The sequence below is a fragment of the Panthera tigris genome, chromosome B3 (genome assembly GCF_018350195.1).
Source record: "Panthera tigris isolate Pti1 chromosome B3, P.tigris_Pti1_mat1.1, whole genome shotgun sequence".
Taxonomy (NCBI): Eukaryota; Metazoa; Chordata; class Mammalia; order Carnivora; family Felidae; genus Panthera; species Panthera tigris.
Genome location: NC_056665.1, coordinates 23,582,858 through 23,606,036, shown reverse-complemented (window position 1 = coordinate 23,606,036; position 23,179 = coordinate 23,582,858).

Genomic DNA, 23,179 nt, shown 5'->3' with positions numbered 1-23,179 from the left:
GATCCTCTTTCTGTACATCGTTGCCAACATCTCTTGTTGCCTGAGTTGTTAATGTTAGCCATTGTGACAGGTGTGAGGTGGTAGCTCATTGTGGTTTTAATTTTTATTTCTATGATGATGAGTGATATTGGGCACTTTTTCATGTGTCTGTCAGCCATCTGGATGTCTTCTTTGGAGAACGGTCTATTCCTGTCTTTTGTCCATTTCTTCACTGGATTGTTTTTTGGGTGTGGAGTTTGATAAGTTCTTTATAGATTTTTAGATACTAACCCTTTATCTGATATCCACATAAATTTTTACAAATTGTCATTTGGAAATATCTTCTCCCATTCTGTCAATTGCCTTTTAGTTTTGCTGATTGTTTCCTTCACTTTGCATGAGCTTTTTATCTTGAGGTCCCAATAGTTCATTTTTGCTTCTGTTTCCCTTGCCTCTGGAGACATGTTTAGTAAGAAGTTGATGTGGCCAAGGATAAGGTGGTTTTTGCCTTCTTTCTCCTCTAGGATTTTGATGGCTTCCTGTCTTACATTTAGGCCCTTCATCCATTTTGAATTTATTTTTGTCTATGGTGTAAGAAAGTGGTCCATGTTCATTTTTCTCCATGTTGCTGACCAGTTTTACCAGCACCATTGGCTGAAGAGACTGTCTTTATTCCATTGGATATTCTTTCCTGCTTTGTCAAAAATTAGTTGGCCATACATTTGTGGGTCCATCTCTGGGCTCTCTATTCTGTTCCACTGATCTGAGTGTCTGTTTTCGTGCCAATACCATACTGTCTTGATGATTATAGCTTTGAAATAAACCTTAAAGTCCTGGGTTGTGATGCCTTCAGCTTTGGTTTTCTTTTTCAAGATTGCTTTGGCTATTCAAGGTCTTTTCTGGTTCCATACAAATTTTAGTATTGTTTGTTCTAGCTCTGTGAAGAATGCTGGTGTTATTTTGATAGGGATTTCTCAAACTGTTTTTTTTTCTTTTTCCCCACCTCTGTCATTTCTCTCCTTGTATGGGGTCAGGATTCTTCCACCACCTCCCCCCCACACTTTTAAAATATTTTTCCAGGGTTCCCTCAATGAACAAATCAAAGCACACTTGTTGGAAGGCCCAAACAACCACTACAAGTAGGCAGACAAAGCAACCAGAGTCACAACAACAGAAAGCACGCAACACACTCCAAAACCACCTCCTAAATGGCCAGGCGACCCCCTTTTAACATAATAGTGTTCACAGGTGAAGGATACATAATAAGGTAATAAAACACATAAGGAACAGAAAACTAGCCAAAATGATTAAACAGAAGAATTCTCCCAAAATAAATTCCATGAAAAAAGGACTGCTAGGGAGTTGAACAAAATAGATATAAAAAATATGTTTGAGCAAAATTTTAGAATAGTAGTCATAAAATTAATAGTTCGTCTTGAAAAAAGCATAGAAGGCAGCAGAGAATCTATTGCTGCAGAGATCAAGGAACTAAGAAATAGTCATGATGAATTAAGAAATGCTCGGAAGATGGCAGTGTAGGAAGACGCTAGGCTCACCGCGCGTCCTGCTGATCACTTAGATTCCACTTACACCTGCCTAAATAACCCAGAAAACCGCCAGAGGATTAGCAGAACAGAATCTCCAGAGCCAAGCGCAGACAAGAGGCCCACGGAAGAGGCCCACGGAAGGGCGGCGAGGCGGTGCGTGCTCCACTGACTGGAGGGAGGGAGCCGGAGCGGAGGGGCGGCCCACCAACCAAGCAGAGCCCCCGAGTCTGGCTGGCAAAAGCGGGGAGGCCGGAGGGACTGTGTTCTGACAGCAAGCGCGACTTAGCGTCTGGGAGGTCATAAGTTAACAGCTCTGCTCAGAAAGCAGGAAGGCTGGAGGACAAAGGGAGGGAGAATTGCTGAGCCGCCAGACGACAGAGCTCAGCTTGGTGGGGAACAAAGGCGCTTGCCAGCGCCATCTCACCCACCCATCCACCAACAAAAATCCCAAGGGGAACCAGTTCCTGCCAGGGAACTTCCTCACTCCACGCAAACACCCAACTCTGTGCTTCTGTGGAGCCAAATCTCCAGCAGCGGATCTGACTCCCTCCTGCTGCCACAGTGCCCCTCCTGAAGTGGATCACCTAAGGAGAAGCAAGCTAAGCCTGCCCCTCCTGCCCCCGTGCACTTTGCCTACCCACCCCAGCTAATATGCCAGATCCCCAGCACCACAAGCCTGGCAGTGTGCAAGTACACCAGACGGGCCATGCCACCCCACAGTGAATCCCGCCCCTAGGAGAGGGGAAGAGAAGGCACACACCTGTCTGACTGTGGACCCAGTGGTGGGTTGGGGGCAGACATCAGGTCAGACTGCGGCCCGCCCACCAACTCCAGTTATACACCACAGCACAGGGGAAGTGCCCTGCAGGTCTGCACCACTCCAGGACTATCCAAAATGACCAAACGGAAGAATTCCCCTCAGAAGAATCTTCAGGAAATAAAAACAGCTAATGAACTGATCAAAAAGGATTTAAATAATATAACAGAAAGTGAATTTAGAATAATAGTCATAAAATTAATTGCTGGGCTTGAAAACAGTATAGAGAACAGCAGAGAATCTCTTGCTACAGAGATCAAGGGACTAAGGAACTGTCACGAGGAGCTGAAAAACACTTTAAACGAGATGCAAAACAAAATGGAAACGACCATGGCTCGGCTTGAAGAGGCAGAGGAGAGAATAGGTGAACTAGAAGATAAAGTTATGGAAAAAGAGGAAGCTGAGAGAAAGAGAGATAAAAAAATCCAGGAGTATGAGGGGAAAATTAGAGAACTAAGTGATACACTAAAAAGAAAAAATATACGCATAATTGGTATCCCAGAGGAGGAAGAGAGAGATTGAAAGGTGCTGAAGGGGTTCTTGAAGAAATTATAGCTGAGAACTTCCCTGAACTGGGGAAGGAAAAAGGCACTGAAATCCAAGAGGCACAGAGAACTCCCTTCAGACGTAACTTGAATCGATCTTCTGCACGACAGATCATAGTGAAACTGGCAAAATACAAGGATAAAGAGAAAATTCTGAAAGCAGCAAGGGATAAACGTGCCCTCACATATAAAGAGAGACCTATAAGACTCCTGACTGATCTCTCTTTTGAAACTTGGCAGGCCAGAAAGGATTGGCACGAGATCTTCAGTGTGCTAAACAGAAAAAATATGCAGCCGAGAATCCTTTATCCAGCAAGTCTGTCATTTAGAATAGAAGGAGAGATAAAGGTCTTCCCAAACAAACAAAAACTGAAGGAATTTGTCACCACTAAACCAGCCCTACAAGAGATCCTTAGGGGGATCCTGTGAGACAAAGTACCAGAGACATCACTACAAGCATAAAACATACAGACATCACAATGACTCTAAACCCGTATCTTTCTATAATAACACTGAACGTAAATGGATTAAATGCGCCAACCAAAAGACATAGGGTATCAGAATGGATAAAAAAACAAGACCCATCTATTTGATGTCTACAAGAGACTCATTTTAGATCTGAGGACACCTTTAGATTCAGAGTGAGGGGATGGAGAACTATTTATCATACTACTGGAAGCCAAAAGAAAGCTGGAGTAGCCATACTTATATCAGACAAACTAGACTTTAAATTAAAGGCTCTAACAAGAGACAAAGAAGGGCATTATATAATAATTACAGGGTCTATCCATCAGGAAGAGCTAACAATTATAAATGTCTATGCACCAAATACCGGAGCCCCCAAATATATAAAACAATTACTCATAAACATAAGCAACCTTATTGATAAGAATGTGGTCATTGCAGGGGACTTTAACACCCCACTTACAGAAATGGATAGATCATCTAGACACACGGTCAACAAAGAAACAAGGGCCCTGATGATACCTTGGATCAGATGGACTTGACAGATATATTTAGAACTCTGCATCCCAAAGCAACAGAATGTACTTTCTTCTTGAGTGCACATGGAACATTCCCCAAGATACATCATATACTGGGTCACAAAACAGCCCTTCATAAGTTTACAAGAATTGAAATTATACCATGCATACTTTCAGACCACAATGCTGTGAAGCTTGCAGTCAACCACAGGAAAAAGTCTGGAAAACCTCCAAAAGCATGGAGGTTAAAGAACACCCTAGTAACGAATGAGTGGGTCAACCAGGCAATTAGAGAAGAAATTAAAAAATATATAGAAACAAATGAAAATGAAAATACAACAATCCAAAGCTTTGGGACGCAGCGAAGGCAGTCCTGAGAGGAAAATACATTGCAATCCAGGCCTATCTCAAGAAACAAGAAAAATCCCAAATACAAAATCTAACAGCACACCTAAAGGAAATAGAAGCAGAACAGCAAAGGCAGCCTAAACCCAGCAGAAGAAGAGAAATAATAAAGATCAGAGCAGAAATAAACAATATAGAATCTAAAAAAAACTGTAGAGCAGATCAACAAAACAAAGAGTTGGTTTTTTTGAAAACATAAACAAAATTGACAAACCTGTAGCCAGGCTTCTCAAAAAGAAAAGGGAGATGACCCAAATAGATAAAATCATGAATGAAAATGGAATTATTACAACCAATCCCTCAGAGATACAAACAATTATCAGGGAATACTATGAAAAATTATATGCCAACAAATTGGACCACCTGGAAGAAATGGACAAATTCTTAAACACCCACACACTTCCAAAACTCAATCAGGAGGAAATAGAAAGCTTGAACAGACCCATAACCAGTGAAGAAATTGAATCGGTTATCAAAAATCTCCCAACAAATAAGAGTCCAGGACCAGATGGCTTCCCAGGGGAGTTCTACCAGACGTTTAAAGCAGAGATAATACCTGTGCTTCTCAAGCTATTCCAAGAAATAGAAAGGGAAGGAAAACTTCCAGACTCATTCTATGAAGCCAGTATTACTTTGATTCCTAAACCAGAGACCCAGTAAAAAAAGAGAACTACAGGCCAATATCCCTGATGAATATGGATGCAAAGATTCTCAATAAGATACTAGCAACTCGAATTCAACGGCATATAAAAAGAATTATTCACCATGATCAAGTGGGATTCATTCCTGGGATGCAGGGCTGGTTCAACATTCGCAAATCGATCAACGTGATACATCACATTAATAAAAAAAAAGAGAAGAACCATATGATCCTGTCAATCGATGCAGAAAAGGCCTTTGACAAAATCCAGCACCCTTTCTTAATAAAAACCTTTGAGAAAGTCGGGATAGAAGGAACATACTTAAAGATCATAAAAGCCATTTATGAAAAGCCCACAGCTAACATCATCCTCAACGGGGAAAAACTGAGAGCTTTTTCCCTGAGATCAGGAACACGACAGGGATGCCCACTCTCACCGCTGTTGTTTAACATAGTGCTGGAAGTTCTAGCTTCAGCAATCAGACAACAAAAGGAAATCAAAGGCATCAAAATTGGCAAAGATGAAGTCAAGCTTTCGCTTTTTGCAGATGACATGATATTATACACGGAAAATCCGACAGACTCCACCAAAAGTCTGCTAGAACTGATACATGAATTCAGCAAAGTTGCAGGATACAAAATCAATGTGCAGAAATCAGTTGCATTCTTATACACTAACAGTGAAGCAACAGAAAGACAAATAAAGAAACTGATCCCATGCACAATTGCACCAAGAAGCATAATATACCTAGCAATAAATCTAACCAAAGATGTAAAAGATCTGTATGCTGAAAACTATAGAAAGCTTATGAAAGAAATTGAAGAAGATATAAAGAAATGGAAAGACATTCCCTGCTCATGGATTGGAAGAATAAATATTGTCAAAATGTCAATACTACCCAAAGCTATCTACACATTCAATGCAATCCCAATCAAAATTGCACCAGCATTCTTCTCGAAACTAGAACAAGCCATCCTAAAATTCATATGGAACCGCAAAAGGCCCCGAATAGCCAAAGTAATTTTGAAGAAGAAGACCAAAGCAGGAGGCATCACAATCCCAGACTTTAGCCTCTACTACAAAGCTGTCATCATCAAGACAGCATGGTATTGGCACAAAAACAGACACATAGACCAATGGAATAGAATAGAAACCCCAGAACTAGACCCACAAACGTATGGCCAACTCATCTTTGACAAAGCAGGAAAGAACATCCAATGGAAAAAAGACAGTCTCTTTAACAAATGGTGTTGGGAGAACTGGACAGCAACATGCCGAAGGTTGAAACTAGACCACTTTCTCACACCATTCACAAAAATAAACTCAAAATGGATAAAGGACCTGAATGTGAGACAGGAAACCATCAAAACCCTAGAGGAGAAAGCAGGAAAAGGCCTCTCTGACCTCAGCTGTAGCAATCTCTTACTCGACACATCCCCAAAGGCAAGGGAATTAAAAGCAAAAGTGAATTACTGGGACCTTATGAAGATAAAAAGCTTCTGCACAGCAAAGGAAACAACCAACAAAACGAAAAGGCAACCAACAGAATGGGAAAAGATATTTGCAAATGACATATCGGACAAAGGGCTAGTATCCAAAATCTATAAAGAGCTCACCAAACTCCACACCCGAAAAAAAAATAACCCAGTGAAGAAATGGGCAGAAAACATGAATAGACACTTCTCTAAAGAAGACATCCGGGTGGCCAACAGGCACATGAAAAGATGTTCAATGTCGCTCCTTATCAGGGAAATACAAATCAAAACCACACTCAGATACCACCTCACGCCAGTCAGAGTGGCCAAAATGAAGAAATCAGGAGACTATAGATGCTGGAGAGGATGTGGAGAAACGGGAACCCTCTTGCACTGTTGGTGGGAATGCAAATTAGTGCAGCTGCTCTGGAAAGCAGTGTAGAGGTTCCTCAGAAAATTAAAAATAGACCTACCCTATGACCCAGCAATAGCACTGCTAGGAATTTACCCAAAGGATACAAGAGTACTGATGCATAGGGGCACTTGTACCCCAATGTTTATAGCAGCACTCTCAACAATAGCCAAATTATGGAAAGAGCCTAAATGTCCATCGACTGATGGATGGATAAAGAAATTGTGGTTTATATACACAATGGAATACTACGTGGCAATGAGAAAGAATGAAATATGGCCTTTTGTAGCAACGTGGATGGAAGTGGAGAGTGTGATGCTAAGTGAAATAAGCCATACAGAGAAAGACAGATACCCTATGGTTTCACTCTTATGTGGATCCTGAGAAACAACAGAAACTCATGGGGGAGGGGAAGAAAAAAAAAGAGGTTAGAGTGGGAGAGAGCCAGAGCATAGGAGACTGTTAAAAACTGAGAACAAACTGAGGGTTGATGGGGGGTGGGAGGGAGGGTAGGGTGGGTGATGGGTATTGAGGAGGGCACCTTTTGGGATGAGCACTGGGTGTTGTATGGAAACCAATTTGACAATAAATTTCATATATTAAAAAAAAAAGAAATGCTCTAAATGAGTTGCAAAATAAACTAGATGCAGTGACCTCAAAGATAGAGGAAGCAGAGGGTAGAAAAAATGAAATAGAATATAAAATTACGGAAAATAATGAAGGCAAGAAAAAGAGAGGTAAGAAAATACTAGACCACGGGGGAAGAATTAGAGAACTAAGTGATACAATGAAACATCATAATATCCATTTTGGGGTTCCTGAGTGGTTCATTCAGTTAAACATCTGACTTCAGCTCAGGTCATGATCTCATGGCTTGTGGGTTCAAGCCCCATGTTGGGTTCTGTGCTGACAGCTCAGAGCCTGGAGCCTGTTTCAGATTCTGTGTCTCCTTTTCTCTCTTCCCCTCCCCTGCTCACACTCTGTCCCTCAAAAATAAATAAATGTTTAAAAAATTTTAAAAAGTAAATAATATCCATATCATAAGAGTTCCAGAAGAAGAAGAAAGAAAGGAGCAGAAGGTTTACTTGAAGAAATTATAGCTGAGAACTTCCCTAAATTGGGGAAGGAAGCAGACATCCAAATCCAGGAGGCACAGGGAATTCCCATCAGATTTAACAAGAATAGGTCTTCGCACTGGCATATCATAGTGAAAGTTGCAAAATACAAAAACAAAAAGAGATTTCTTAAAGAAGCCAGGGACAAGCAGGCCTTAAACTACAAGGGTAGGCACATAAGGATAGTAACACATGTCCACTGAAACTTGGCAGGCCAGACGGCAATTAATCACAAACATAAGCAACTTTATTGATAAGAATGTAGTAATTACAGGGGACTTTAATACTCCACTTACAACAATGGATATATCATCTACACACAGGATCAATAAAGAAAGAAGGGCCCTGAATGATACATTGGATCAGATGGACTTGACAGATATATTTAAAACTCTGCATCCCAAAGCAACAGAATATACTTTCTTCTTGAGTGCACATGGATGATTCTCCAAGATAGATCACATACTGGGTCACAAAAGAGCCCTTCATAAGTATACAAGAATTGAGATCATACCATGCATACTTTCAGATCACAATACCATGAAGCTTGAAATCAACCACAGGAAAAAGTCTGGAAAACCTCCAAAAGCATGGAGGTTAAAGAACACCCTCCTAAAGAATGAATGGGTAAACCAGACAATTAGAGAATAAATTTAAAAATACATGGAAACAAATGAAAATGAAAATACAACAATCCAAACGCTTTAGGATGCAGCAAAGGGGCAGTCCTGAGAGGAAAATACATTGCAATTCAGGCCTATCTTAAGAAACAAGAAAAATCCCAAATATAAAACCTAACTACACACTTAAAGGAACTAGAAGCAGAACAGCAAAGAAACGCCAAGGCCAGCAGAAGAAGAGAAATAATAAAGATTAGAGCAGAAATAAACAATATAGAATAAAAAAAAAACCCACTAGAACAGATCAATGAATCTAAGAACAACACTGAGAACCCTTAGCTAGTCTTCTCAAAAAGAAGAACCCAAATAGTAAAATCACAAATGAAAGAAGAGAGATCACAACCAACACCACAGATATACAAATAATTATTGGAAAATACCATGAGAAATTATAAGCCAACAAACTGGACAACCTGGAAGAAATGGGCAAATTACTAGACACGCACACACAACAAAAACTCAAACGTGAAGAAATAGACAATTTGAATGGACCCATAACAAGTGAGAAAATTGAATCAGTTATCAAAAATCTCCCAACAAACAAAAGTCCACAATCAGATAGATTCCCAAGGGAATTCTACCAAACATTTAAAGAAGAGTTAATACTTATTCCTTTGAAGCTGTTTCAAAAAATAGAAATGAAAGGATAACTTCCACTTTTCCAAAGACACGTTTCCAAAGAAGACATCCAGATGGCCAATAGATACATGAAAAGGTGCCCAACATCACTCACCATCAGGTAAATACAAATCAAACCCACATTGAGATACCACCCCACACCAGTCAGAATGGCTAAAATGAACAACTCAGGAAAAAGCAGATGTTGGCCAGGATATGGAGAAATGGGAACCCTCTTGCATTGTTGGTGGGAATGCACACTGGTGTAACTCCTCTGGAAAACAGTGTGGAGGTTCCTTAAAAATTAAAAATAGAACTACCTTACGACCCAGCAATAGCACTACTAGGAATTTATCCAAAGGATACAGGAGTGCTAATTCATATGGGTACATGTACCTCAATGTTTACAGAAATGCTTTGAACAATAGCCAAATCATGGCAAGAAACCAAATGCCAATCAACTGATGAATGGATAAAGGAGATGTGGTTTATGTGTACAATGGAATACTACTTGTTAATGATAAAGAATGAAATCTTGCCATTTGCAACAACATGTATGGAACTGGAGGGTATTATGCTAAGTGAAATAAGTCAGTCAGAGAAAGAAGATATCATATGTTTTTTGCTTATATGTGGAACTTGAGAAACTTAACAGAAGACTATGGGGGAAGGAAGGAAGAAGAATAGTTTCAAACATAGAGGGAGGCAAACCCACAAAGACTATTAAATGCAGAGAACAAACTGAGGGTTGTTGGGGGGACAGAGAGAGGGGGAAAATTGGTGATGGGCATTGAGGAGGGCACTTGTTCAGATGAGCATTGGGTATTGTATGTAAGTGATGAATCATGGAAATCTACCCCTGAAACCAAGAGCACATTGCATACACTGTATGTTAGTTAACTTGACAATAAATTATATTTTAAAAAAGTAACCATACATTTCAAGCATAGCTTAATATCATGCTGGATATAAACATGTGACTTAAGTTCTTATTGATTTTTTATTATTTCAATAATCTATAAAGTACACAAATTTAATAATATTGATAAAAGATAATATTATGAAAAACTATATGCTAATAAATTGGCCAACATAGAATAAATTAATAAATTTCTAGAAATATATAAACTATCAAAAACTGAAACAAGAAGTAATAGAAAATTTGAACAGACTGATCACCAGTTGAAAAATTAAATCAGTAATAGTAACTCCTCAAAAACAAAAATGAAGGATTGGATGGCTTTACAGGAGATTTCTAAATATTCTAAAGAATATTTAATACCTATTCTTCTCAAACTATTCAAAAAATAAATAGAAAGGAAGGAAAACTTCCAAAGACATTCTATGAGGCCAACATTACCCTGATTTGAAAATTAAATAAAGACACCATAAAATAAGAGAGACAGGAGAATTTGAGGATAATATCCCTGATGAACATAGAAAAAAAATTCTCAGAAAATACTAGTAAAACTAAATTCAACAATACATTAAAAAATCACTTATCACAACAGATGAGATTTCTTCCTGTGCTGCAAGGATGGTTCAGTATTTGCAAATTAACATGATACATCACATCGATAAAAGAAAGGATAAGAACCATAGGCTCTTATCAATAGATACAGAAAAACCTTTTGACAAGGTGCAACATTCATTCATGATAAAACCTTTTTTTTTAATGTTTATTTATTTTTGAGAGAGACAGAGACAGGATGCGAGTGGGTTGGGACAGAGAGAGAGGGAGACACAGAATCCGAAACAGGCTCCAGGCTCTCAGCTGTCAGCACAGAGCCTGGCGTGGGGCTCGAACTCACTAGCTGCGAGATCATGACCTGAGCTGAAGTCGGACACTCAACCGACTGAGCCACCCAGGCGCCCCAAAAACTTTCAACAAAAATACGTTTAGAAGGAAAATACCTCAGCATAATAAAGGCCATCTTTGAAAAATCCACAGCTAACATTATCCTTAATAGGGAAAACAACTGAAAACTTTTCCCAAAAGGTCAGGAATAAGACAAGGTGTCCACTTTCACCACTTTTATTCAACATAGTACTGTAAGTCCTAGCCACAGCAATCAGACAAGATAAGAAATAAAACACATCCATATTGGTAAAACACATCCATATTGGTAAAAAAGAAATAAAACTTTCATTATTTGCACGTGTCATGATATTGTTTATTGAAAACATGAATGACTCCATTAAAAAAACTGGTAGCTGACAAACCAATTCAGGAAATCAAAGGATACAAAATCAATGTAAAGAAATCTTTTGCATTTCTATACACTGATGATGAAGTAGGAGAAAGATAAATTATGAAAACAATCCCATTTACAATTGCACCCAAAATAATAGAATACTTAGGAATAAACTTAATGAAAGAGGTGAAAGAACTGTACTCTGAATACTATAGAATACTGATGAAAGAAACTGAAGACAACACAAAAACATGGGAAGACTTTCCATGCTCATGGATTTGAAGAACAAATATTGTTAAAATATCTATTCTGCCTACAGCAATTTACACATTCAGTTCAATCCATATCCAAATACCAACAACATTTTTCTCAGAAGAACAAACAATCCTAAAATTTGTGTGGAACCACAAAAGACCCTGAATAGCACGAAACAATCTTAAAAAAGAAAAGCAAAGCTGGAGGCATCACATTCCAGAATTCAAGTTATATAACAAAGCCTGTTGCAATCAAAACAGTATGGAGCTGGCACAAAAGTAGACACATCAATCAATACAACATAATAGAAGTGTGAGCTAACATGGTGAATTAGTAAGAGGACCCTAGGTTTGTCTTGTCCCCCTAATACAGCTTGATTACTATTGAATCATTTTGAATATTCAAGACTACAACCTGAAAACTGAGAGAACAAACTGCACATCTAGAGGGAGAGAAGAGGCCACGAACTGGAATGTAGGAAGTATAGAGACATGATTGGGGAAGAAACGTATTGTGGGTGCTGCAGAGGGGAGGGAACCCTCATCACGGAGAGGGCAAGAGGGGAGAGAGAGAGAGATTAGCACACAGGGGATCTCACAAGGAAAAGGCTTCCCCAAAGCCATTGACTAGGAAAACAAGAGGGGCTGATTTTTGTGTTTTTACAATGTGCTGAGCTCAAAGACAGGAGTTTTAGATGTCCATGCCATGGGTGTTATTGAGCCCACATGGCACTGCAGTGATCATGTGCAGAAGGAGGACAGGAGCCTAGAAGTAGAGAGCACCATTGAAGGATCCCCTGGGATGCACTGGGAGACACAATAACCCCTTCTTGGAGTGTATCTGGGAGAGGTGTCATTGACTTTCAGGAGACACTGAGCTGGCAAGCACTATTACACTCCCCCACACCTTAGCGTAGGGACAGAGATACCTGCTGAGGGTGTCTAACCTGGACACCGACTTTTTGCTGAACTTTACTAAAAACTTCAAGATCTTGTGCATTGGTGCAACTTCCCCTTGGGGATAAACCTGCATCAGGACCAGCATGGTAAGACCCTCCCACAGATGATGGGAGAGAGGTACGTGCCACACCAGGTCCCTATCTTTTGTAGTTCCAAAACTCAGCCAGCCTGAATGGGATAAAACACCAGTACACTGCTTTGCTGGGAAGTTTGACAGCCCAGACTTAGACAAGGTGAAGGCAGGGATCTGAGGGACATGAGGAACACATGAGGGGAGATTGTTCACTCTTCTGTGAAGGTTTCCTGGATAGCAAAGGGTGGAAGCTCCATCCTCCAGTTAGGAGGGAGAGAGCTAGTGCCTTTTCTCTCACCCACCCCTCAGAATAAACTAATTTCAGTAAGCAGCACAGCACCAATAGTGGCAGCTTAAACTGTTTACACCATGCCCCATCTCCTCTGTGCTCTGCAGATGCTAGGGAAGCACCTTCTCCACTAGGAAAGGTGGTCTTGAAAACTGGAGTAATGGGCCCTTCCTCCAGAAGACCAACACAAATCATCCCCCACATACCACATCTACTGACCATAAAGTGCTGCAAAGCTTTTGTCCCTACTGTCCTTCTTTTGTTCCTTCACCACATCTACTGACCATGAAGTGCTGCAAAGCTTTTGTTCCTTCTGTCCCTACTTTCTTGAGGATTTTTATCAATAAATGAAGATGTATTTTGTTAAATACTTTTTCTGCATCTATTGAGAGGGTCATTGGCTCTTATCCTGTCTTTTATTAATATGGTGTATCATGTTGATTGATTTCCAAATATTGAACCAACCCTTCATCCCAGGAGTAAATCCCACTTGATCATAGTAAATAATTATTTTAAGGTACTGTTGAATTCAATTTGCTTGTTGACAATTTTTGTATCCATGTTCATCAAGGATATTGGGCTCTAATTATCCTTTTTAATGGGGTCTTTGTCATGTTTTGGAATCAAGGTAATGCTGGCTTCATTGAACAAATTTGGAAGTTTCCTTCCATTTCTTTCTTTCTTTCTTTCTTTCTTTCTTTCTTTCTTTCTTTCTTTCTTTCTTTCTTTCTTTTTTTTGGAACAGTAGGAGAATAGTAGGTATTAACTCTTTAAATGTCGGGTAGAATCCCCCTGGGAAGCCATCTGGCCTAGGACACTTGTTTGTTGGGAGATTTTTGATAAGTGATTCAATTTCTTTGCTGGTTATGGATATTTTCAAAATTTCTATTTCTTCCTGTTTCAGTTTTGGTAGTACATGAGTTTCCAGGAATTTGTCCATTTCTTCCAGATTGCCCAGTTGATTGACATGTACTTATTCATAGTATTCTCTTCTCATTGTTTGTTTTTCTGTAGTGTTGGTTGTGATATCTTCTCTTATTCCTTATTTTATCTATTTGGGTCCTTTCTCTTCTTTTTAAGCATTTAATTTCATTTATATATTCTACTTTTTTTAATGTTTGTTTCTGTATCATTTACTTCTGCTCTAATCTTTGTTGTTTCCCTTCCACTGCTGGCTTTAGGATTTATTTTCTGCTTCTTTTCTAGCTCTTTAAGTGTAAGGTCAAGTTGTGTTTGGGATGTTTCTTGCTTTTTGAGATTGACCTGGATTGTAATGTACTTAGTTCTTAGGACTGCCTTTGCTGTATCTCAAAGTGTTTGTACATTTTTTTTTTATAAATAACTTCTGCTTTTTTCATCCTGATGTGTTTACCTTTAGGATGTGTTTTCCTTTAATCCTTTGACAGTCCTCAAATAATGGTAAGGGGGATAAACGTCAACTGACTGGCGGGATATGAGGGGCTGAAATAGGAAAGAAAAAATATGGAACAATGAATGGGTCAAGGGATAGAAGAGTTAAGAGTTTGGAGGGGAACATATCAAAGGTTTCAAGGAAACAGGAGGAAAGATCCAAATAAGTAATAGGTGGAAGCAGGGTCAGCTTTGATGGAAAAGGAGGGGTTAGCACAAATATTTTTAATCTCCCAAGATGTCTTTGATGTCCTAAGTTATTTTTAGTAAAGTTATGTTAACAAGAATGGGAGAAGCATGAGTTGGTAAGCTATATGGTCAACAAGGGTTTTCAGTCTACTGAAAAGCTCTCGTGTTCTTAACTGATGGTACCTTTATAATTATAGAGTAACTTGGGATTCTAACGTAGCTTCTATTTGCCTGACACTCTATCCCAGGTTTTTATACACAGGTGCTTGCTTTGGATATATCAGTTAGTGTTTACCTGGACTTTAATCAAGTCTCTTACAAACTGATTAACCTAGCACATTAACTTAGCCTCTCTCTGATAATCTATCCTATCTTCTAGAATATAAACAACATCTTAGGAATCACAGTATATTACTACCAGATTTAAGAAACATTTGTTTAGAGCAAAAGTTTAAGAAGTGGACTCAACAAACAATCTTCAATCAATTAGGAGTGAAAGCAAAGATCTTCAAAGATGCAGATTTGGGATCTTGGGTGAGTATCTGGAGTTCTGATGTTGAATTTGATCTTTTCTATAATTTTAAAGATAAACCAGAGATGACTAGTAGTTAAACAGAAAAAATAGAGTATTCAGGACTATTGAAATATAAGAAAATGTATTTCATATATAAAAAGGTAAATTCCAATGGGCAAATTGAATTTTATAGTTAAGGAGCTTGGTGAGGGTGAGTGGATAGAAAATTACTAGGAGGTAACATGGAGTTTAAGGATATTTTGGCCAAATTGAGCTACCTGTTTGTCTTACTGAAGACAAACCACACTTACCAGACATCACCTAGTGTATGAGAAACATGATTATATGAGAAATATGATTATATATTGAGGATGATAAGATACAGAAGATAAGGGACTCTTGCTACACTGATGTAGCATAGTTCTTGCTGAGGATTTTTAAAAATTTATTTTGAGAGAAACAGCAAGTGAGGGAGGGATAGAAAAAGAGAAAAAAAAATCCCAAGCTGGCTCTGTGTTGTAAGCATCAAGCCCAATGCAGAGCTTTATATGAGATAAAACTGAGATGAAATCAAGAGTTTGACACTTAATGACTGAATCAGCCAGGCTCCCTGATGAGGATTTTATAATAAAGTGCACAGATGAGCCTAGGGGAAGGTTGAGTAGCCTGAAATTGAGTAAAGCAAAAATCACTATCACTACAAAAGTAAAACAGAACTACTCTAGAATAATAAAGGAAAAGATGTGTAGGTCTGGAGTAGAGATTCCTTAAGATTTCTCTTGTTTTCATTCCCTTTAATTAAGGTAAATGGAAAACTACAGCAACCCAATCCAAGAAAGACTAATAATGCCCTAGATACTTCAGAAATAAAAATTTGGACCGCCCAACCAGCAAAAGAACCAAGACTAATTAGGTGTTTGCTGAGACAAAAGGAATACTGCATTTGCAGTAGAAAATAGTTATTAATAAGGTGACTTAAAAAGCTTCTAGTTTGACTGGGTTTGAGAACTATGAAGGCCCCGCAATAGCTCCAGTTTGGTGTAAAGCTGTTCTTCCATTTTGGTTATGTATTGCAGGAGACCCAGTGGTCGAAAAGTGTCACTGACAGATAGGAACTGTGTCTGGATCATCTGTAAACCTTGTGGACCGTCACTGGGCCTACCAGAGACTAATTGGCTGATTATAGGCTACCCAAATTACCATGCAATAGAAGTTGATTGTCATTAAATGTGTGTTATATGATTGACCTAGTCATAAAGTTGCGAGTGCACTGAAAAACTGCATCATGAAAAGATAATGGTATAGATGTGATTATGCCAGAGATGGCCATGAAAGCACAAGTAGTTACATGAAGTGTTCCAAATTCCCATAGTCTTTAATATCTCTATACTTCTTTCTCTCTTCCAGCTTACACTTATCACATAATGGGGATTTGCCTATAATCAGTTGGCAGAGGAAGACATGATGTGGGGCTGATTTACAGATGGTTGTGCAGACACCACCTGAAAGTGGAGAGCTACAGGACTGAAACCCATCTCTGGGACAATTTGAAGGACAATGATGAAGGGAAATGCTTCTAGTGGTAGAAAGTCAGACAGTGCACTTGATCATTCTTTTTGCTTCATCAAATGCGCAATGACATATGGATTCATGAGCTGTGGTCAATGGTACTGCTTAAAGTCGGAAACTTGAAATGAAGATGATTATGAAATTGGTGACAATGAAATTTGGGGGAAAATTATGTTGATAGACATGTGTAAATGGGCTGAATAATTTGAAAATATTTGTATCCATATAAGTGGTCATCACAGGATGACCTCAGTAAAGGAAGATTTCAATAATTAAGTTGACAGTATGACCCATTATTGGGATACTAGCCAGGATTTTTCCCCAACCATACCTGTCCGTCCACCTAATGGGTTTACAATAAAATGGCCATGGTGGCAGGGAGGGAGGTTATAAATGGACTCAACCATGCTCACTTCCACTTACTAGGGCTGAGTGTCTGATCCACAAACATCAGAAAGCAACACTAAGTTGAACCCTGGGGTGTTCAGCTAGCTACAAGGTGGCAGGTTGGTTACACTGAACTGCTTCCATCTTAGAAGGGTAAGACTTTCACATTACTGGAATGCACACTTCCTCTGGATATGGACCTACCTTGCCTACATGCAATAGCTCAACCATATCAACTATTTGTGTACATACAGAATGCCTTTATTCACAATTGTTTCATATAAAATAACTTATTTCAGTCAAAGAAGTACAGCAATGGGCCTACACACATGGAATTCCATGGTCATGTTCCTCATATTCTTCACCATTTTGAAGAGGATGCTTGATAAAATGGCAAAATAGTCTTAAGAAAACTCAATTGCCTAGCAAGTTAAGTGGGTATATGGTGCAGAACTATAGCAAGGCTCTACAGTGGACTTTATGTGGACCAAATCAGCATCCAATATATGGTGCTGTTTGTTTTATATTCAGGATTAATGGGTCAGGAATCAAAGTTTTCAAATGGAAGTGGCACTATGTTTGCTTCCTGTTCCCTCAACTTTGTGCTCTACTGATGTAGAGGTCTTTATTCCAAAGAAAGGAATGTTTCCACCTGAAGTAAAAACAATTAATTCCTTGAATGAAAGTTAAGACAGCAATCTGGCCACACTGGGCTCCCCATACGTTTGAATTTCAAAAAGGGGAGTTTGGGTGTTGGCTAGAGTGACTGATTTTGACTACTGTAAAAAAAAATCCATATCTGGGGGTCCCTGAGTGGCTCAGTTTGTTAAGTGTCTGACTTTGGCTCAGGTGATGATCTCACAGTTTGTGGGTTCAAGTCCTGTCTCAGGATCTGTGCTGACAGCTCAGAGACTGGAGCCTGCTTCCAATTCTGTATCTCCCTTTCTCTTGTCCTCTCCCCTGCTTTTGCTCTCTCTTTCTCTCTCAAAAATGTAAGAAAAATAAACATAAAAAATCCATATCTGGACAATAGAAAAATTCAGACTTGACTTGGACTGTAAAAAACAAACAAACAAACAAAAAACGTGCAAGGTGGATTCCAAAACATGCATTATAGTTTTCCACTTAAACATAATTATTCTCTCTGCAGTGACTACCTTTCAATCAAAGATAAAAGTAAGACTAATTTTTTTTTTGTATAACAAGTGTGTTCTAATTAAATATGGTCTACTTATTTACATATGTACAACAACAAAAAAGAGATTGGCCACATAGGTCTTTTTAGTTTGCTTTATTGGAACTTTTCAAAAGAAATCTCAGATTGGTCAAAGCCTCTTGAGGCTAGGAAGCCAAGCAAAGTTCTGACACCTATATAATTTTCTCTATAATAACTATAGATTGGGTGAATTTCCCTCTTCTAGGGATTCTGAATGTGTACCTAGATCCCTATGACTGCCAGTAAGTGACGTTCTTTGCTTACTTGTAAAGCAGGAAGACATAAGGCACATATAGGCTGGTTTTTCCAAGGGCGGAAATTGGCTCATTGAAGTAATACCATTGGCTCATTAAAGTAAACCTTAGTTCTTTTAAGCTATGTGATACTATTTAATTACATGCATGTCATTCTCAAATATGACATTATAATCAAAACCCTATTAACGTAATCAATGTTTCCAAATGTGCTGATCACATTGAAACCAGATTCTTTTTGGACTTATGCATATAATTATATTGCCATAAAACAAGAATACTCACTAAGAGATTTTGAATTCTGGAGAGATCAGTTAGGGAGAAAAAAAATTAATCTTTGTTCACAAAAGCATATTTTAGCAAAATGTTGTAAGTTACATGCATCTAGGTGAAAAATTATCCCTTCTACCATAAAAAGAAAACAATAATTTAAAAGCATCCATTTAAAATAAAATTTATAAAATTATAATGGGCCTAAAGTTTAATTCATCTCTATGTATTAATTTAGTTCTAATCTGGGTTAGGTTAGAACTTTTATGAATATATAAGCTTGTTACTTCTGAAAATTATGACACAGTCTAGAGGAACCATTTCAAAGTTATCCATGTTGTTACCATTATGTAGCATTATTGCCTGTATGTGTTTGAATAGAAAAAAAAAGCAAAACAATAATTGTTTGTTAATGACAAATTATTTTAAAAGGCCATGGTTAATGATAAGGTAGGAGTTTATTTGACAAGAAAAAGTAATTCCTTTTGTGGTATACAGCATATGAACATAACTGTCCAATGAAGGTATTGACAAATTTGTGTGGAAATCATACAATTTCTGGATTATCTGTATTAGTAACATATCCCACACACATATAACCTTAAAAAAAATTGCTATCTCTTCTTGCCAGCACTTCTTATGTAATTTAACATACCAAGTAAATATAATTAGTTTAATATTTCCTTTTTATCAAGTGAGAGACAAATCCTCTAAGATTATCCATGGATTCTCTGGCAAGTTTCAAAGTTAGTATGAGGTCCCAAAGACTCCACTTTGAATTTTATTTGGGGAAGTTGTTTAAAATGTCAAAAGTTTCAATACTTGATTAAATAGCCTCACATGTAACTGCAAAATGATCCATAGTTATCCATTTAAGTAAAATGACAACTGAAAGATTTCAAAAGCAAATAAGGAATTTATATAGTTGTAAAAATATTTTCCTTTATTATTGAGAAGACTTGGCTTTCTTAAGTAATCAATAACTTGATAAAGAGAGCATGAAGCAGAGATAATAATTTGGAAACACAAAATCTGACCTCTGCAAAATACTTGAAAAGAAAAGTAAAACTTAAAAGAAATTCTTGTTAAGAGTCGACCAATAATCCAAGAAATAATTTCATTTATTTATTTATTTATTTTTTGTAGCAGAAAGAGACAGCCTAATTCTAATTTTGTGTCATTGTACTATTAACTCTAAAGCTAACTGTAAGAACTCATGAATTTATCCCAATCTTACCAGCACACACTGTAAGATTTGTTTTAAACAGTACCTTCCCCACAATCCTTATACAGCTTAAAAACTATATCCATTCAGTTTTTGTCTTATTGTTATCTTATTTCTCATTCCTAAAGAATCATTAATTGTACTTTAGAACAAAATTACTATTTTCCCTTTAGAAAAACACATATGGCATACTTTTCCTTATCAAAAAGATATTATATTTTCCCCATGTCAGAGGTTTTCTCCTATGTCCTAATTAGACCTAGTAGTTTTGTTTACATTTACTAATTAGAATTTTGACCTCATTTATTTTACAGAGAATACCAAGATGTACGTAATTGTTAGCTGTATGGCACAGAATATCATTTCATAGCAAATTTATGAATGCATTATTTCATAATTTTCTGGAGGCATATGCCTTTTTAATAATATAATGTCTCATTTAAAACGACTCTAATATGTTGAACTTTTCCATACCATTAAAATTAGATGCCAAAAGTAAATAAACTTACATTCAGCAGTTAACATTTCTATATTTTACCTTCTTTTGAAATGATCTTGATATTCAAATCATTTTATTGTAACTTGTATAGCTTTAAAATTTCAAATTACTAAAACCAGTTTGTGAAATAATTTTTAAAGGCACACTATCAAATATAATTATATAAAACATTATAAAACAAATAAAGATGTCATAAACCTTAACTATTTAAAATGTCACTCATAATTTTTTTAACTGACTTGATTTAAATGTAAGGCATGAAACCATAAAATTTTTAGAAGTCAATGTATGAGTAAGGTCCACAACATTATTCTTGACAATAATTTTTATCTGTTGACACCAAAAATAAAGGTAACAAAGCAAAAATAACCAAGCAACTGCACATCAAAAAAACAAAAACCAAAACCAAAACCATTAATAAACATAAGTAATCAGAGAAATTATTTGCAAGTAATATATCTGAAATTGGGCTAATATCCAGCCCTTCATGTGTAATACACACAAGTCAATAGCAAAAAATAACCAACCTGATTTAAAAATGGACAGAAGAACTGGATACACATTTTCCCAAGATATACAAATGATCAATAGGTACATGTAAAGGACTTACACATTATAAATCATCAGAGAAACGCAAATCATAACCATAATAAGAGATCACCTCCCTCCTGCTAGAATGACTATTGTCAAAAACAAACAAAAAAATTAAATTAAAAACGAATAAACAAAAAAAACCCTACTATAGATGTAAAACTGGACAGCCACAGGCAAAAGAATGAAACTTCACTGTTTTATACTGTACACAAAATATAACTCAAACACTTGAATGTAAACCCGAAAACAGAATGACTAGAAGAAAACATAAATGATAAGCTTCTTGACATAGGTCTTGGCAATGATTTTTTTTTTTTTAATTTCAATCCCAGTGCAGTTAACGCCTGGTGTTACCTTAGTTTCAGGTTGCATATTAGTGATTCAACAATTGTATACATTACACATTGCTCATCATATAAGTTACTCCTAATCACCTTCACCTATTTTACTCATCCCCTAAACACCTCCCCTCTAGTAACCATCTGTTTATCCTCTAAAGTTAAGAGTCTGTTTTTTGGTTTATCTCTTTTTGTTGTTGTTCATTTGTTTTGTTTCTTAAATTCCGCATATGAGTGAAATGATATGGTATTTGCCTTACTTTGACTCACTAATTTCACTTAGTACTCTACCTTGCAAATCTAGCCATCTTATTGTAAATGGCAATATTTTACTTTTTATGGCTAAGTAATATTCCATTGTATATATATATCTTTATACATTAATCTATTGATGGACATTTGGGCTGTTTCCATCATTTGTCTATTGTAAATAATGCTGCAATAAGCACAGGAGTGCATCTATCTTTCAAATTAGTGTTTTTGTATTTGTTGGATAAATACCCAATAGTTAAATTACTGCATAATATGGTAACTCTATTTTTAATTTTTTGAAGAATATCTGTACTGGTTTCCACAGTGGCTGCAATAGTTTGCTTTGCCACCAAAAAAGAAAAACAGTTACTTTTTCTCCATGTCCTTGTTAACATCTGTTGTTGCTTGTGTTTTCGATTTTAGTCATTTTAACAGGTGTGAGGAGACATCTCATTGTGGCTTCGATTAGCATTTCCCTGATGATAAGTGATACTAAACATCTTTTCATGTTTCTGTTGGCCATTTGTATGCTTTCTTTGCAGAAATGTCTGTTCTTGTTGTCCGTCCATTTTTAAACCTTTTTTTTTCGTGTTCAATTGTGTTAAATTCTTTATATATTTTGGATACTAACACTTTATCTGATATGTCATTTGCAAATATCTTCTCTCATTCAGTAAATTGTCATTAAATTTTGTTAATGGTTTCCTTTGATGTGCAGAAGCTTTTTATTTGGATGTAATCCCAATAGTTTATTTTTCTCTTATTTCCCTTGCCTCCTTGAGACATATCTAGAAAAATGTTGCTATGGCAGATGTCAGAAAAATGACTGCGAATGCTCCCTTTCAGGATTTTTATGGTTTGGGGTTTCACATTTAGTTTCAACCTGAAACTAAGGTAACACCGGGCGTTAACTGCACTGGGATAATAATAAACTCCATTTTGAGTTTATTATTATACATGCTGACAGGAAGTGGTCAACTTTAATTATTTTGCATATAGCTGTCCAGTTTCTGAACACCGGTTTTTTTAAGAAACTGTCTTTTTTCCCATTGTATATCCTTGCCTACTTTGTTGAAGAATAACTGATGACATAATCATGGGATCATTATTGAAAACTGTATTCTGTTCTGTTGGTCTATGTGTCTTTTTTCTGCCAGTACCATAGTGTTTTGCTTACTAAGGTTTGTATTATACCTTGATATCTGAGACTGTGATACTTTCATTGTTCTTTTCAACATTACCTTGGCTCTTTAGAGTCTTTTGTGGTTCTATGCAAATTTTAATATTATTTGCTCTAGCTCTGTGGAAAAAGCTATTGGTATTTTGATAGGGATTGCATTAAATCTATAGATTGCTTTGGGTTGTATGGACATCTTAATATATGTTCTTCCAGGAAATGAGAATGGAATATCTTTCCATTTGCTTGTGTTGCCTTCAGTTTCTTTCATCAGTGTTTTATAGTTTTCAGAGTACA